General features: G+C 40.7%; 1 long non-coding RNA gene across 1 annotated transcript in view; it reads left to right on the top strand.

The window, feature by feature from the left end:
• Nucleotides 1–3,282: 3,282 nt before the first annotated feature.
• The window catches only part of LOC102072305 (uncharacterized), a 43,877-nt gene continuing 32,705 nt past the window's right edge, over nucleotides 3,283–14,454 (top strand). Inside the window, exons 1-4 of the long non-coding RNA XR_012582505.1 lie at nucleotides 3,283–3,786; nucleotides 5,353–5,939; nucleotides 6,379–8,405; nucleotides 10,608–11,163. This is a non-coding gene — a long non-coding RNA (uncharacterized LOC102072305). The remainder of the gene's footprint in view (nucleotides 3,787–5,352; nucleotides 5,940–6,378; nucleotides 8,406–10,607; nucleotides 11,164–14,454) is intronic.

Genomic DNA, 14,454 nt, shown 5'->3' with positions numbered 1-14,454 from the left:
AATAGGATAAATATGGGAAAAAATGCAGGAGTTCAGTAGGTGGGTGTATTGAAAGTTGTCTTCACCACCCTGGAGTAAGATGACTTTCATACAGACTCAGAACAAGAGCAACTCTCAAAACTTGCAGTTGCATCTCAAAATCCCATTGTTGAGATCACTCCACAAAGTATTATAACTTGGCTTTAAGTATTCCTCTGAGACTGCCAGTAGTGGCCAGTTAGTTCAAATGTGGCAACTTCTGACAAACAGTATACCTTAGGTTTTGCATTTTTAACACGCATGTTTAAATTTCCCTTTTTAATAGCTTTTGTTAAAGAGTTTCACTGTAAGGTATTGCCAAGAAAAGAAGCTTCAAGGGAAAGTCTGTACACCCCTGTCTTGGTCCTGTTCTTCATTTTCATACCAAGCCACCCCAAGCAGCTCTCCAGCCTGGCAGAGAATGCAACTAAAGGATCTAAGTGAGTTGAGGTTTGCTACTGCAAAATTAAAAATACTCTGCTGGTATTGAGTCAAGAAGGGTTTCTGGGCCTTAAGAATGCTTATGACCCCTTATAATTCAGGCAATCTGATTTACTGGGAATGTTGATTACAAGTCTCTGCTGTACTGGTTGTGAAAGAAGACAGCAGAACAAACCTGTGATTAAAGTTGGGAAATTGTACAATGTCCTGCAGAGGGCAGGTTACTGGCCAGGTTGATATCTTTAATTTGACAGCCTTCTAGTACCTCTGAGATTTGCTTGCAGTTAGTAAAATGCATAAAATTCCAGAAGAGTAACATGTGGCTTTTAGTTTTAAAACATTTTGTAACTGACTGATTTCATCTGACAGTAGTTTCAGAACAGATAGCAATTGTTTACAAAACCAGATGTTTTTATCTCATATTCTATAGTTCTTTGCAGTCAGGAGGGAAAATAAATAATCCACTTTCCCAGAGATATGTCTTCATATAATAACAGGCTGTCTTCACAGTCTGTGTGGTCTCTGGTCTGAGAGCGTTAAAACTCCAGACGTTCAAAGCTCTACATTTTTAGGCATGAAGCAGCAGTCCTTATATTCCAGCTGCCCCCAAATCACAAAGTTACTGTTCAGGTGTCTTTATTTGCTGTGGCATATAAGGATACATCTAAAAGTGCAATTACCCCAGGAGCTCCTTGGCTGGAAGGTATAACTGAATGTTCTCAGATTTCCAGTTATGGGTAGAGAACTGCACAACGCTGTGCATCTGCAGGGGACTCTCTGTTGCTACTTGCATCAAATATTGGCAAACTTTTAACTAAAAAACCTCTAAATGGTGTTTTTAACCTCTCTGGCATTCAGCATCTGTAAAAGCTGTGGTTGCCATAGTAGCAAGTTGTTGCCTGAGCAATAGTGTTCTTATGATGTCATCAGGAAACAGCCTGTTCCCAGGAATACCTTGAACTCCATATAGAAGAGTGCTGCCCTCAGTGTAGTTCAGTATGGAAACAATTAGAAATGCATGGTTTTATATTGTTATGAAATACTTCTTTTCTATGTGCTGGCACATCTTGACATCTGTGGTGGAATTTTTGAAGAAAACAGGAGAATTGCTTTGAACTTGTTGAAGAAGGGTTATTATGTAAAATGTGTGTCTGATGGTGAGTGGTTTTTACATTAACCATAGTGGCTACGTGCCTGTCTGCTATAGACTGGCTATTGTTTAACTGGAGTGTTTTATTCTGTGTCACAAAGTTCATTCCAGTTTCTTAGCTCTGTTCCTGAAAGAACTACAAGTTTAAAGCTTCATGATGGTATTCTTCTCTGTTCTCAGCACTTGACAAAGAGTGGCCTTTTCCTTGACATATATTTCTGTACAGAAATAATTGGCACTCTGTGAATTCTATCTTTTTTCTTGCTTGGATTAATACGTGATAAGTAACAGCTCTGAGATGGTGCACACTGGCGTGGGAGTGGCAGCAAGGAAAGTTGTTGTTTTTTGGTGCTCTATCCTGCACACTGGGTTTCTGCATGTCTCATCCTAAGTTTTGAGTAGAACAAGCCACATAACCACTTTCACAGCTTTCCCCAGTGTATTGCCATGAATCCAGGAGCCTCTGCATGGTATATGCACTTGCAGAGTGGCCAAGCATCTCACCTGGACCAGAGTGTTTGCTGAGACTGTTGCTTTCTGGCAGGCTGTACGAGTTCCAGCAGGGATAATGGAGCTAGCACAGCTATTTCTCATGCCATAAAACACCTGCTCTGTTGTTAGCTTGGTGGGTCAGTCAGTTCTTCTGTGGGCCACTGCTCTTGAGGGGTCCAGCCCTCTGTGCCTACCTAGGGTGGGGAACCCAGCAAATTCTTAGTCTGAAACTGCTAATCCTGTGTCACACAACCAGGGCCCCACCTGATCCAAATCTCTGCCCTTATTTCATTTTGCACCATCAAATGACCCCAGTCATCCTCTGATCTTTTTTAACCTGGTTTTCAACAAGATTTGCAGCACCAGCAGAAGCTGCCCTGCCTACTGCCATTCTCACTGTGTGGTCTTGCTCAAATGCTGTTGGTTTTTTTCCTATCTCCTTTAAAACAGAATCTGCTGCCTAAGATATTTTGCAATCTAATTTTTATCCACAGTATATGCTGCAAAGGTGTTGATTTCATCTTAGGAAGAAATTATTTGCTTAACTGTGAGGGTGATGTGGCACTGGCACAGGGTGCCCAGAGAAGCTGTGGCTTCACCATCCCTGGAAGTGTTCAAGGCCAGGTTGGATGGGGCCTGGAGAAACCTGAGATATGGAAAGGTGTCTCTGCCCGTGGCAGGGAGGTTGGAGCAAGAGGATCTTTTAGATCCCTTTCAACCCAAGCCATTCTAGGATTAATTTAAAAATACTCTTAAAGTTGAGCTTTTTGAAGCCAACAGAACTTGAGCTACATAGATGGAGAAAAGTGTTTGTAAGGGAATGTTTACACACTGTGCATCTTTTGTGCACTCAAAGTCAAATGAAATATTTTGCAGAATCTGTTGTATTTATTCTCAGTCTCACTGCCCTTTATAAAATAGAAAGGATTCTATTCTGCAGTTAAAGATTAGTGGTTAGGGGTTTTTTTAAATGGATATTTGTTAAAATTATGTGATGACACTGAAGAGAAAAAATGCTGTTCTAGTCTCTTCTTTCTTCCAGAAAAAATGCTAATTGGCCTGTTCTGCTTTTTAATAGTGGCGTTTATTACCTATTGAGGCAAATAAATTTGTTTAATTCCCATTTACTTTTATTCCCTTGGAAGGATAGTTAATTTATATTTCATTTCATGTAGGACACTCTGGACTTGAGCTGTCTTGTAGCAGAGAGAGCTGGAGAATGGAGCAACAACCGTATTATTGAAGAGCTCCATAGCCACAGACTGGGAAAAGCATGATCGGATGTGATTTTCAGAACAGATGCCCAAGCAGAGTTGGCAGTTAATTAAAAGCACTATGTACTTAATGATTAACTAATCACAGCGTGATGGCATTCAACGGAGATGCAAGAAACTTCTCTGCTGGATTCAACAGAGAAACTCCTAATGTCTGCCTTCAGGGTACCGTACTTACAGCCGTTTGCTTTTGCATCACCAGCAGAGACAACAGGAGCAGTTAGGCTGGCAAATTTCATTAAGCATTGCTTAGTTAAAACTTTAAAAACAGAAAAGACCAGCTTAGTCAACTCTGTATCTGCTGTACATATAACACAGGGTGTCTTTAGCATGGTATTTCACAGCCGTGTTGTCAAGCAAGTGATGGCAAAGCACTGTGAACATTTAATCAGACTTCATGAGGAAGGTGCAGTAAGTATTATTTCCATTCTACCATGAGTAAATAAGGGAGAGAGAGATTACACATCATAAGTGACATATCTGTAAATAACAGTCTGGAATGTTCTAGATATTCAGCAACTGATGGTGTTTCTTTCTGAGTCTTTTGCAGTAGAATTATAGTGTCATGCTTACAGTGTAACACCTATTTATTTCAAGTGATTTTATTTTCTCTACCACGTTTTCCAATATTTTATTTTTTTTAATTTTTCCCTCAAGTATTCAATTATTTTGCACAGGAGCTGTCTTTTTGCCTGGATTTATGTTCAACACCTAGTACTATCAGGTCCAGCAGTGTGACAACACAAATAATCATGATATTGCATCTCTGCATTTCATAGATTGTGATCACAGAAAATCTAGTTATGTGCAAAATTCAATGCAGGAAGCTGAGACATTTTCAACCCAATTAGAAAGCAAATTTCTGAGAAATCTCTGGGGTGATTGCTTTCTTGTCACAATTCTGCTTCATGGTGTGGATGCAGTCCAGATAATTAGAACTAGAAAGAAGAATGACAGTGGATTAAAAAAAAAATTACCATTTCAATTCAGTGATGATACTGAAGAGAACATTTTAAAATTATTGTTAGAGATTGCCAAAGATAATTGTTCCTGTGTGATCATGTTTGGCAATATAAACCTGCTACTTTGGCCAGTAGTGAAGTGCTGGCTGTGAGGATGCCTGGGTCCTGCTCCTGACTCACACAGGCTGCAAGTGCAGGATACTCAGCCTCTATCTCCCTGCTCCTCAGATTTGTGGGTAGCAGAATCCAACATGGGAAGAGATGCTTGGGTTAATTTTGCACATACACTATGCACAAGAGGTCCTGGGCTGGAGCAGGGTATCCCACCCAACACCAAGGCAAACTGGGCTTATTCTCTTGGTACAGCTTGAATGTGGTTTTCTTCCTTGCAGTTAGGTCTAATTCAGGAAAGAAACAGGGTTTATTACTTCCAGCTTTTGCCATGGCCAGCTGGTGTGCATGTTCTGTGTTTCAGTGCAAAATTAGCTTTTCCCAAAGCGAAGACTTTGGAAATATAAGCAACCAGCTTTTCTTTTTCAGGCAGTAGGTGGAACAATAACACTGGCTGGTGCCTCTGTGGTGGCAGCAGCCATTCAGCCCACATTCCCATCAGATGGGGTCTGGGTCCCTCCACCACCCTGATAACCCTTTCTGCTGTGTTTGCCCAGTCCTGCAGCTCTGTCTGTCCCAGCAGTCAGATGAGCCAGGAGCTGCAGACCAGGCACAGGAGGTAAAGGTGTCAAGTCAAGGTCCAGTTCATTGGTATCTGGGTAAAGCCCAGATATCCTTCTGTGTCCTCATGGCACTGCTGCAGTTTTCTGGTGCTACCACAGACAGGACAAATTTGTTTTGCTCTGCATGTCACCTTGTGACTGCTGCCATGTAACTGTGCAGACCTTGTCCCAGGGATTTGCATGTGCTGACTGGAACGCATGGACAGGGCACCCAGGGGTTGTTGGCCACAATCCAAAGGCCCAAAAAGATAAGACACCTGTCAAAATCCCTGATTTTTCAGTTTCAGGTTTCTGGCTGCACTATGGAGGAGCCAATAAAAAATACCTAAGTTAATGATGAATCCAGGACAGTCATTGCCAAAGTAAAGCTGCTTCCAGACCCTGTCAGAAAAGGGGAGTCCCCATGGCTGCAAGGCTATAGGATGGCTATGTGCCTTTGGAGTGGGAATGCTGCTGGACTTCTGTGGAAGTGTATGGTTGGTGCATATATCTCCAGATTTGGGCACCCCTTTTTTGAAAGGAATGGAACCTGTTTTTCTCCATCCAAGTAATAGTGAAGAAAGACATCAGAGGAGATGGACCGGTCAACAGGCTTGCCAAGAGAAGTTGCCTATCTGTTAAGAAAGCAAAGTAATAGTGACTGACCAAGTTAGAGGAAAGAAGGAAATCAAATAATACACAAACTGATCTGACAGTACATCTCCTTTGCTGCTCTGAACAGAAAAAAAACAATGAACAGAAGTGTTGCTAAAGTGAATGTGCTCAGTGCTTTCCACGTATAGAAGAATGTACTGGCCTTGTTTTCAAGGCAGAAAAACAAAGGGAGGAAGTACAACATGAGCAAAGCCTGAAGTGGCCCCTCTCCATGGTAACGTGTTGCATGAATAATATCTTTTTGGTGATAAGGCAAGTGGGAAGCTCTTGAGCCCCACAGGGAAGAAACATCTCAATCGTCTCTCTGTGCCTTCTCTGGGATAAATAAGCACACCATGGATGAGAAATACTTAAAATAGTATTTGGTTTCTGTGGTGTTACTTTGGCATCATAATGGACTGGTGCCAATTGCCAACATATCAGAATTTCCCATGGTCTTTCTCCTTAAAAAAAAAAAGGCTCATAAAAACGTATGTTTCTTTTAAAAAGGCAGCTCATTGAAAAGACCACTGTTTTAATGGGAAGTCCCAGTGTGGAAGTGCCTATTACAGTATCCTGGGTGTAGGGGAGGCTGACCTTTCTCAAAGGATGGCAATATAAAACTGAGACCAGTGGGAAAAGCCATGAAAGGAAAATATTTATCTTTTTTTCAGATTTCTCTGTTAAGATTCTCTAGGTTTTCAGTCACTTCCGGGCAAAAGCCCAGGAAAGAGATGCCAAGAAACAGCACGAGCAGAAAGCATCACTAGTGGTGGCTGAAGCACTGAGTTGCTCTGTGGAAGGAGCCAGCCCCAGTCGCACTGATGCCAGGATGAGTTTTTGCCTTTTCTTTTATATACCTTTTATACAACTTTTATGTATCCTCAGTACTGTTAGCATGCATACTTGTAATTCCTTAAATCTGATAATTTAGCATAGTTCCTGTATTCTGTTAGGCCAGGAGACCAAACATCCTAAAGGCCTCCTAGCAGGAGGCCAGAAAGCCCTAAGCTATCTTGGAAAACCAAGGTGCCCTCTAGAACATTCCTGTAAAGTGGAGATTTGGCCCCATCCTCAAATGGGAGAATATCACACCATCCATCCATGTCTGCCATTGGGGCCCCCTTGTTAGATCCACTAATTTGTAAGGTCTATAAAATGTATACAGAATTATTGGGGGTGTGCATTGTGGCACATCCCACCTTGGCCAAACAGTGCACCACAAGGATCCTTATTAAAACAGCAAGGTAAAAATCTCTTATCCCTTAACTGTGCCTGGCTCTCAAGTTTTGAAAACCAGGGAGAGGCATCAACATGAGCTCAGGTATGGAGCCCTGATGTTTGCTGGCACAGCAGTGGTGGGCCATCAGAAGGAGAATTCTGATGGTGTTTTCTGCCCCCTTCCCTTGGTATTTACTTGACATTGTCCCTTCCAAGACAAACAAGCTGTTAGGAGGAGGGGGACAGAGACAGAGGGCGTGGTGATCTTGCTGATCAGTGTCTGTACGTGCACCCATGTGAGGGTGAGCTCTTCTCTCTGTCGCTTCCACAGCAGCTGGCCCATGCTCTGATTTGCAGCATTGATGAAAAATCAATGCTTGCCAAAGGGAGACATTAAAAAAGTCACAACAACAACATTAAATCAACAGCAACAACAAAAATGTTGAAGTTAGTATCTTCAGGTCATGGAAAATAAGGAAACTTGCACAAATATTTGGTTTTGGTTTTGTTTTTTTTAATGCCAGAGACTAGTATGAAAAGATTGCTTGCAGTGAGAGCACTGAGCTGGGGTGCAGGGAGCTGATTTCCATGACCTCTGGAGAAAGGCTTCTTTGCATAATTGTTAAAATGAGAAAAATCATGGATATTGGAGATTTAACCTACAACCCTTACTCACTGAGTTGTTTTTTTAATGTTGTGGACTATTGATTGATAAAAGTAATTTTTCATTATGTTTGTCTCATTTCTATGTTACACTGAGTTTATAAAATGTCAGCTCTTTCTTTTAAAATAGGAAGGATTTAAAAATGAAGCTTTTTCTCAGTACTGCATGTTCTGTATAGCAAGTTGATAACAGTATGTTAGGGTACTGGATTTCACATTTCATATTAAGCAGGTATTGTTCTTCTAGGAAAATTAGTGGAAATACTAAATAAATACATTTTTATAATCCTGATCCTGTATTATTTTCACTTTAAGGAATTTCCACTTTTGGTAAAAATAGCTTAAAATTTGCAAATCGGAATAGTGGGGTAGATCTGAGAGATAAATAAGCTTTTTCATTTGTCATGTCTGGTGCATTGTAGTTTTTCTAGTTCCTTACAAAAGAAAAAGCATCATATTTTTTAATGTGTGTGTATTAGTCACTGAAACATTTCAGAAAATCTGTCTCAGAGCAATACAATACCACTCCCTTCTCTTTTTATACAATCAAAACTGATTTACAAAGAAAGACATGCTACCTGGAAAACAAACCCTGAAATCAGTTGGTGGATTCTGCTGATTGCCATGTAAACTTCTTGCTTCATTTTCAGCATACAGAAGCTTAGAGGATGAGTTGACCTTGTACAAACTTAGCCAACCTCAGCAATCTCCTGCCAGATGTGTGCTTCATTATTTAAGTGATACTACACTGTCAGACTCCTCCTGAAATGAAGTGGACATGCCAATGCAGCGTCTGGCCCTCAGATCCTCAGTTCCTGTAAGTAGAAAACCCTGTACAGACGGAGAGCTGATTCCATGGGCCCCAGGGAGGCTCACGTGGGTTTGAAATGTTAATCAATGCAGTTCAGACTGCTCTGAAAGTGCTGTCCTGAAAGTAGTAGAACTTTTAAACTTCTGAGCTTCATGCTCCATTATAATGTGTGTTTATAATGTTTCAAAACTCATTATTTCTGGTGTTTAGATAGATTTGATTACTGACAATTGCTAATCGTTTCTTTTTTTAGAATACATTTAAAAAATACTTGATTTTAGGTAAAATCAGGCTCTGCACATTCCTATTTGCAAGAAATTGTGTGCTGTTATATAAATTAGACTACTTTCCCTTTGCTTTTATGAGTATATTTGGGGGATTGTTTGTTTTGGGGTTTGATTTGGCTCCTTTGTGTTGGGTTATTGTTCCAAAGAATTGGCATTACTGTCACAGTGAACCCCTGTGAGCCACCCTCCCAGAGGGGCAAACTGAGCTAGTGAGTCCCCAGGACTCAGCACTGGTTCCCTTGATGAGCAGGCTCAGGCTGTAGGGAGGAAAGGCTTGGAAGAGCTGAGACTCCCTCTGTAAATGGTCCTGGTTAGGGCACAGGTACTGCCCTGTCCCAAAAAGTCTGGTGGCAGCTGCTAAAAGGAACTGGGTGGAGTGGTCAGTAAAATGTGACACTTTCTATTTGCAGAGTGGGCAATACAAAAGGCACAGCAGGGTCTGGGGATGCACAAAGCAGCAGAAGTCAGCACAGGCACTGTGGAGAGCAGCCTGCTCCGGGAAGGGGATGAGCAGGAATAGCTCAGCTGAATCAGTGCAAGCCACACCATGAGTGCATTTCATAAGCACGTTTACAAAGCATACTGGGACTCTTGCAGGGAGCATGGGGGACTTGGGGCAATATTTTTCACCTAACTTGATGTTTTCTGGGGAGTTTTATTTTCTAAATAAATGTGTGCTTGGAGGCAACAAAGATGACCATCCCTATCTGAACCTGATGACTTCTTTTTCAGGAGACAATTTAAGAATTTTACACCTCACTTAATGCCAAATTTAATACATTTTTATACAGATTACTTGCACAGTGTGGAGGCATTTGGTTTAAGCAAGGCCTGAAAGATTCTGAGCGTTTAGAAGTGTACAGCAGAGCATGCCAAATTAAGCTGGTTTTCTAAGCAGAGACAATTTCTTTGATTTTCATTTATTTATTCATGTGTAATTATTTAAAATTACACATGGATCCAAAAGAAAATTCTCTGAATTCATGGGGAAAAAAAGCCATTTAAGGATGCACAATACTGCGACAGCTGAATGAGAGTTCTTCTACAGATGTAAGGGCTATTTTATGCACTCCTTTATGCATTACTTTTGGAGGAGAGGAATTTCCTTCATTAATTGAAGGATATTTAAAGCCTTTGGCATTTCTTTCTGTAATCCATTCAGCTGTCATGTCAAGCAGCTTCATTCCTGTACATTTTTGTATATATGAGGTGGGTCTTCAGGTTTCAGTAAATGGTTTGCATTGTGCAAGGTGTTTTACTGCTATTGGATAAAAGATTTTGCCTCATGGATCTGCAATCCAAATAGATTAACAAGAAGGAGAAAGGAAGTGGATGGGTCTGAGGCATCTGTTGAACAGCTGAGAGCAGGGAAACAAATCAAAATCCATGACTGCATACAGCCTTTCACACAGGACCAGCGCTGTCTGTACCCTTGGTTCAAGCCTCTCGGTTTTGCAGGAACATTTCCAAAATTCCATGAAATCTACCATTCTTTTTTCTTTAAGCAAGTACTGTTATAATGTAAATACAAATTGCCCATACTAAGGTGTGTTCATGCACATTCACAAATCAGGTTTATTGTCAAAGTTATGGACAAATTAAACATTAGCTACAAAATGGAGCTGGTGTAACAGATTACTGCAGTGGAGATCCTCCAGAGAGAGAGGCTTTGCAGTTAACTCTTTCACCATGCTTCCATGCCACAGCTGGTCTCATAATTAGTGACTGAATAGTGTGTTCACACTCAGAGATTCACATGGTTTGGGTTTCCCTTGTGCCTGGACACAGCAGTCAGGAGCTGTCCTCAGAAGAGAAAGGAGGCAGTGAAAGAGTGCTGCCATCAGTATTTGGGTTTCTTTTTCCGGCCAAGAAACAGTACAAAGGGAAATTATCAACAGCTTTTGCTTAATCTCCACTGCAGTTTTTGAAGAAATACGTGGCATTGCTTGTAATACTACAGAGCAGTCTGAAAATACTCGAAGAACAAGGAGGCACTGCAGTCAACTGAAGTGACTGCTAGAAGGCTGAGTGGGAGCTTTCCCAGAGGCTTCCCATGGCACCAGGATCCATCCTTGAATTTGGCTGTACTTCCCTTCCCATGTGTCAAATGGGGAATGCTTTTTTAGCAGGCTGCAAAGGCAAGGTATATCACTTGTGCACAGGTAAGTCCAAAAGGTCTCTTGAACCCTGCCCTGCTTGAGTAAAATCTGCCTATGATTTGTCCAGGCTTGCAGAAACAGTAAGCCATTATCAGCTTGCCCAGCTTAACATTCTGCTCTCTCAACTATTATTTGGAACTGGTTTAGAATTGCAGTAACACAGCTTTGTTGCTTCATTTTACGTAGAGCATGGACAGACCTGGCAGTCGTGTCAGCCATGAAGGTCAATGGACATATCTGTGAGGATGTGGATGGAGGTACTTGGGAAGGAGAAAACAGCAAAACCACTTCTCCCTGTGTGTACATCTATATCCAGGGGTGAGTCAGGCTACTGGCATGAGGAGAGGGGAGTGGGAAGCACAAGTTTCTTGCCTTAATAGCACTGTCAAGAACTTTCAGTCTTCTCTCTTCAAAAGCATTTGAGAACCAGAGGGGACAGCTTAAGAGAAAAGTTGCTCTAGTGGAGAGAGATGAGGAGGCAGGTCGTCCTGAAATTGCACTTTAACTGTATCACTATGGATCATCCCCCATCTGACACACACTCTGAGCTCTTTAAAAATCCAAGCACAAGATGTTTAGCTTAAAATTATTTAACAATATTTTTATTGTGTTAAGATCCACTTTTTTTCCCCAGTGTTGTTAAGTCTGGCCTCAAGCCAGTGCTGCTGGTTCTGGAATACACAGACTGTTTTAGGGAAACCTGTTTGATGCATGTGTCAAATATTGGAAATTTTGAATATATTTTGCCCTAAAAGCTTACTCTTTTTTTTGGCAGTCAATTCAAGACCTGTTAAAAACTAGTTCTTTAATACTTATGAAAGCAAAACTCACATTTTGAAGAGGTCAGTGAAATTATTCAGCCTTAAGTTTACTGTAGCAAGAGAGACCAAAAGCATCATTATGCTTATTTAATATTTTGAGGGAAAATGCACTCACACACAAAAGGAATTAAAAATGTAGGTTTAAAAAAAAAACCCCAACCATTTGAAACAGTGACTAGGTTTCATCTCTAGAAATATTCTTTATTCTTATTACAAGCAGCCCTTTTCCTGGGCTGATCGACCTGGAGCTGCATCAAGGATAATACTTGACTCTAGCAAAATTCATCGATTAAGAAATATATCACTGAACACCTCAGCAAAATAATGTTTAATAGCTCTGGACCATCCAAAGCTGAGCATTCAATTTCACCATAAATGCATTGCAATCATAAATATATTTTGAATAATAAGGAAATTGAGCATGAAAATTGTTAGTTACGTATGCAAATGGATTGCTACACCCTGGATTAAGAATTGTCTGGGCTGCTTCTGTATCCTCATGGTTAATTGTCCTTATTCAAAATTCTATTAACAAAACATCCCCAAAATTCAAGTAGTTTTTCTTTGTGAATAATGTCTATTTATCAGCCCTTTCTAAAGCTTAGTTTGCCGTGGAGGCAGTTTTAGAGCAGCTTATTATTTGCCTGACTTGAGTTGCACACAGCTCTTAATAGTCTTTGACAACCAATACTCAACTCCCTCTGCATTCAGTGCTGTCAGCACTTGTGTGTGTAGTGCACCTCTGCAGCAGCTCTGCAGTTCTCATCAGCAGGGTTAGAAACAGGTGTGACCTGCCCAAACACACAGCACTGCTGGGGAGAAGATACCAGTGAAAAGCAGAAAGGGGGTTGAGGGTGTGTTGGTACAAGCAGCCGCCCAGTAAATTTGTCTCATGTTGTAAATGCAAGATATTTATCAATGAAAGTTTTAGTTCTAATTAAAAGTGGCATTTTGCTGACCTGTTCAATTTAAAGGTGAAAGAGAATTTATTCAGGTGTTCACAGAAAGGGCTTTGCTCGTTGCAATAGGGCACAGTGAGTGAATTTAGTTAATAATGAAAACTTTGGGCCAGTGTTCAGAGCCCTGATCTCAGAGTGCCTCTCCTGCAGTGCAGAGACAAACAGCACCACAGGCTTTGTGCAGAGAACACACTGGAAATGTTTTTTCCAGAGAAGTCAGTGGACTCCAGTTTCTCACTTCCAGGAGCCCCCTGGTGCTGAGAGGGATGAAGAGCCTGTCCCTAAGTCACAACAGGAATTTTGCAAGTTAAAACCACTTTTCTTACACAAGTCCCAGCAATGTTGCTTTGCACAGGCCAACTCTAAGGCCAATTAGGCCAATAGTTCCTATGCCATTAGCAGCACTAACAGTAGATGGTGATGGGTGTTTTTTTGTAGAAGTCTTCTTAAGAACTTTGCTTTTGCTGCTGCTCTTGGCTGCCTGTGGTAATGTTCATTGTTGCTGCAACTGAGCCCTCAAAGCTGTAAACTTAAAATCAGACCTTAAAAAATTTGCTTTCCATCACATGCATTAAGGAAATTAACTTAACAGTCTTCTGTGATCATTGAAAGACAGGTGACAGCCCATCTTTTCTTCTAAGATTTTCTGCTGTTGCAGGATTTGTCTGCTTTTTGAGGAGATTGGATTGATTTTGGAGTCACTAAAATGTGGTCCCTCATCCTTTAGAAACCAGAGAGAAAGGATAGTATTGTGAAAAAACACTACCCTTGGCTGCTATCAGGGAATTCCATAGGTATTATTATACCATGGAAATAGATAGTACAAGAATTGAGAAATCTGGAATAGAGCAAAACAAGAAGAATGACTGAAGTGCATTGTCCCCTACAAAGAAGTTTCCAGGCGGTGTGACTTTATCTTCTGTGACATTAGGTGGGATTGGTTGTTCAAGTAAGCAAAAATGTAAAAAGCCACTACACTAAGAAAAACTTAAATATCATTGTATTTCCAGTACAGTTCTTCCTCTATCAGTGTTTTTGCAGTTCTCATTAAAAAAAAAAAAAGAGAGAGAAAATTCAACATTAATAACATTAATATAGGAAGGAGGGAGAAAATAAAATTCAAATGAATGCATGCTTTTATGTTTATATTCATGCATTTCCTCAAATATTTCATCAGATGGTACTTTGGCCAGTTCCTGACCTATTGCATAAGTAATCTTTGTAACCATGAAGGGAAGAGAGAAGGTTGTGTCCTGCCCTGTTTGTTCCCCTTCCCTGCAGGCCTGGGGTGGTCCCTGCTGAGGTGTGACGGGGGTGGCTGTGCTTTGTTCACCTGTGAGTGCAGGCTGCAACTTCCTGTGAGCAGAGTTCAAATGTGAAAACCACAGGGAGCTGGATTAATATGTCCATATAATGATCTTTTAGGATCTATTCACAACCCCACTTCTGTTGCATCTTTCATAGTTTTGGGGGTTAATTTTTGTTTGTTTGTTTATTTTCTTTTAATTTTCTGGCAGCTTTAGCAGTAAAAAATGGGGTAAGATCCTTATATAATTCCTAATGCTAATTTTCCCTAGTCTTTTGAATGATTTCTGCTTCAATTCAATGTATATTTATTATTTCTTCTCAAACCCTTGATCTGGAGGTTTTTAATCAACAAAAACATTTTCCTGCTTATCATGTATTTGAAGTTGCAATGCACCATCCTGTGATTTTATTTATTTATTTATTTCCTGCCTGCCACCACTTCCCACTGCACTCTGAAGATGCCAGAGCCACTCATTTTTAGTGCCAATAGTTTGATCAAATGAACAGCCATCAGAAATTAT

Source organism: Zonotrichia albicollis, chromosome 13 (assembly GCF_047830755.1).
Source record: "Zonotrichia albicollis isolate bZonAlb1 chromosome 13, bZonAlb1.hap1, whole genome shotgun sequence".
Classification (NCBI taxonomy): Eukaryota; Metazoa; Chordata; class Aves; order Passeriformes; family Passerellidae; genus Zonotrichia; species Zonotrichia albicollis.
Note: the sequence above shows the minus strand (reverse complement) of the source record. Positions and strands in the feature narration are given on the sequence as shown.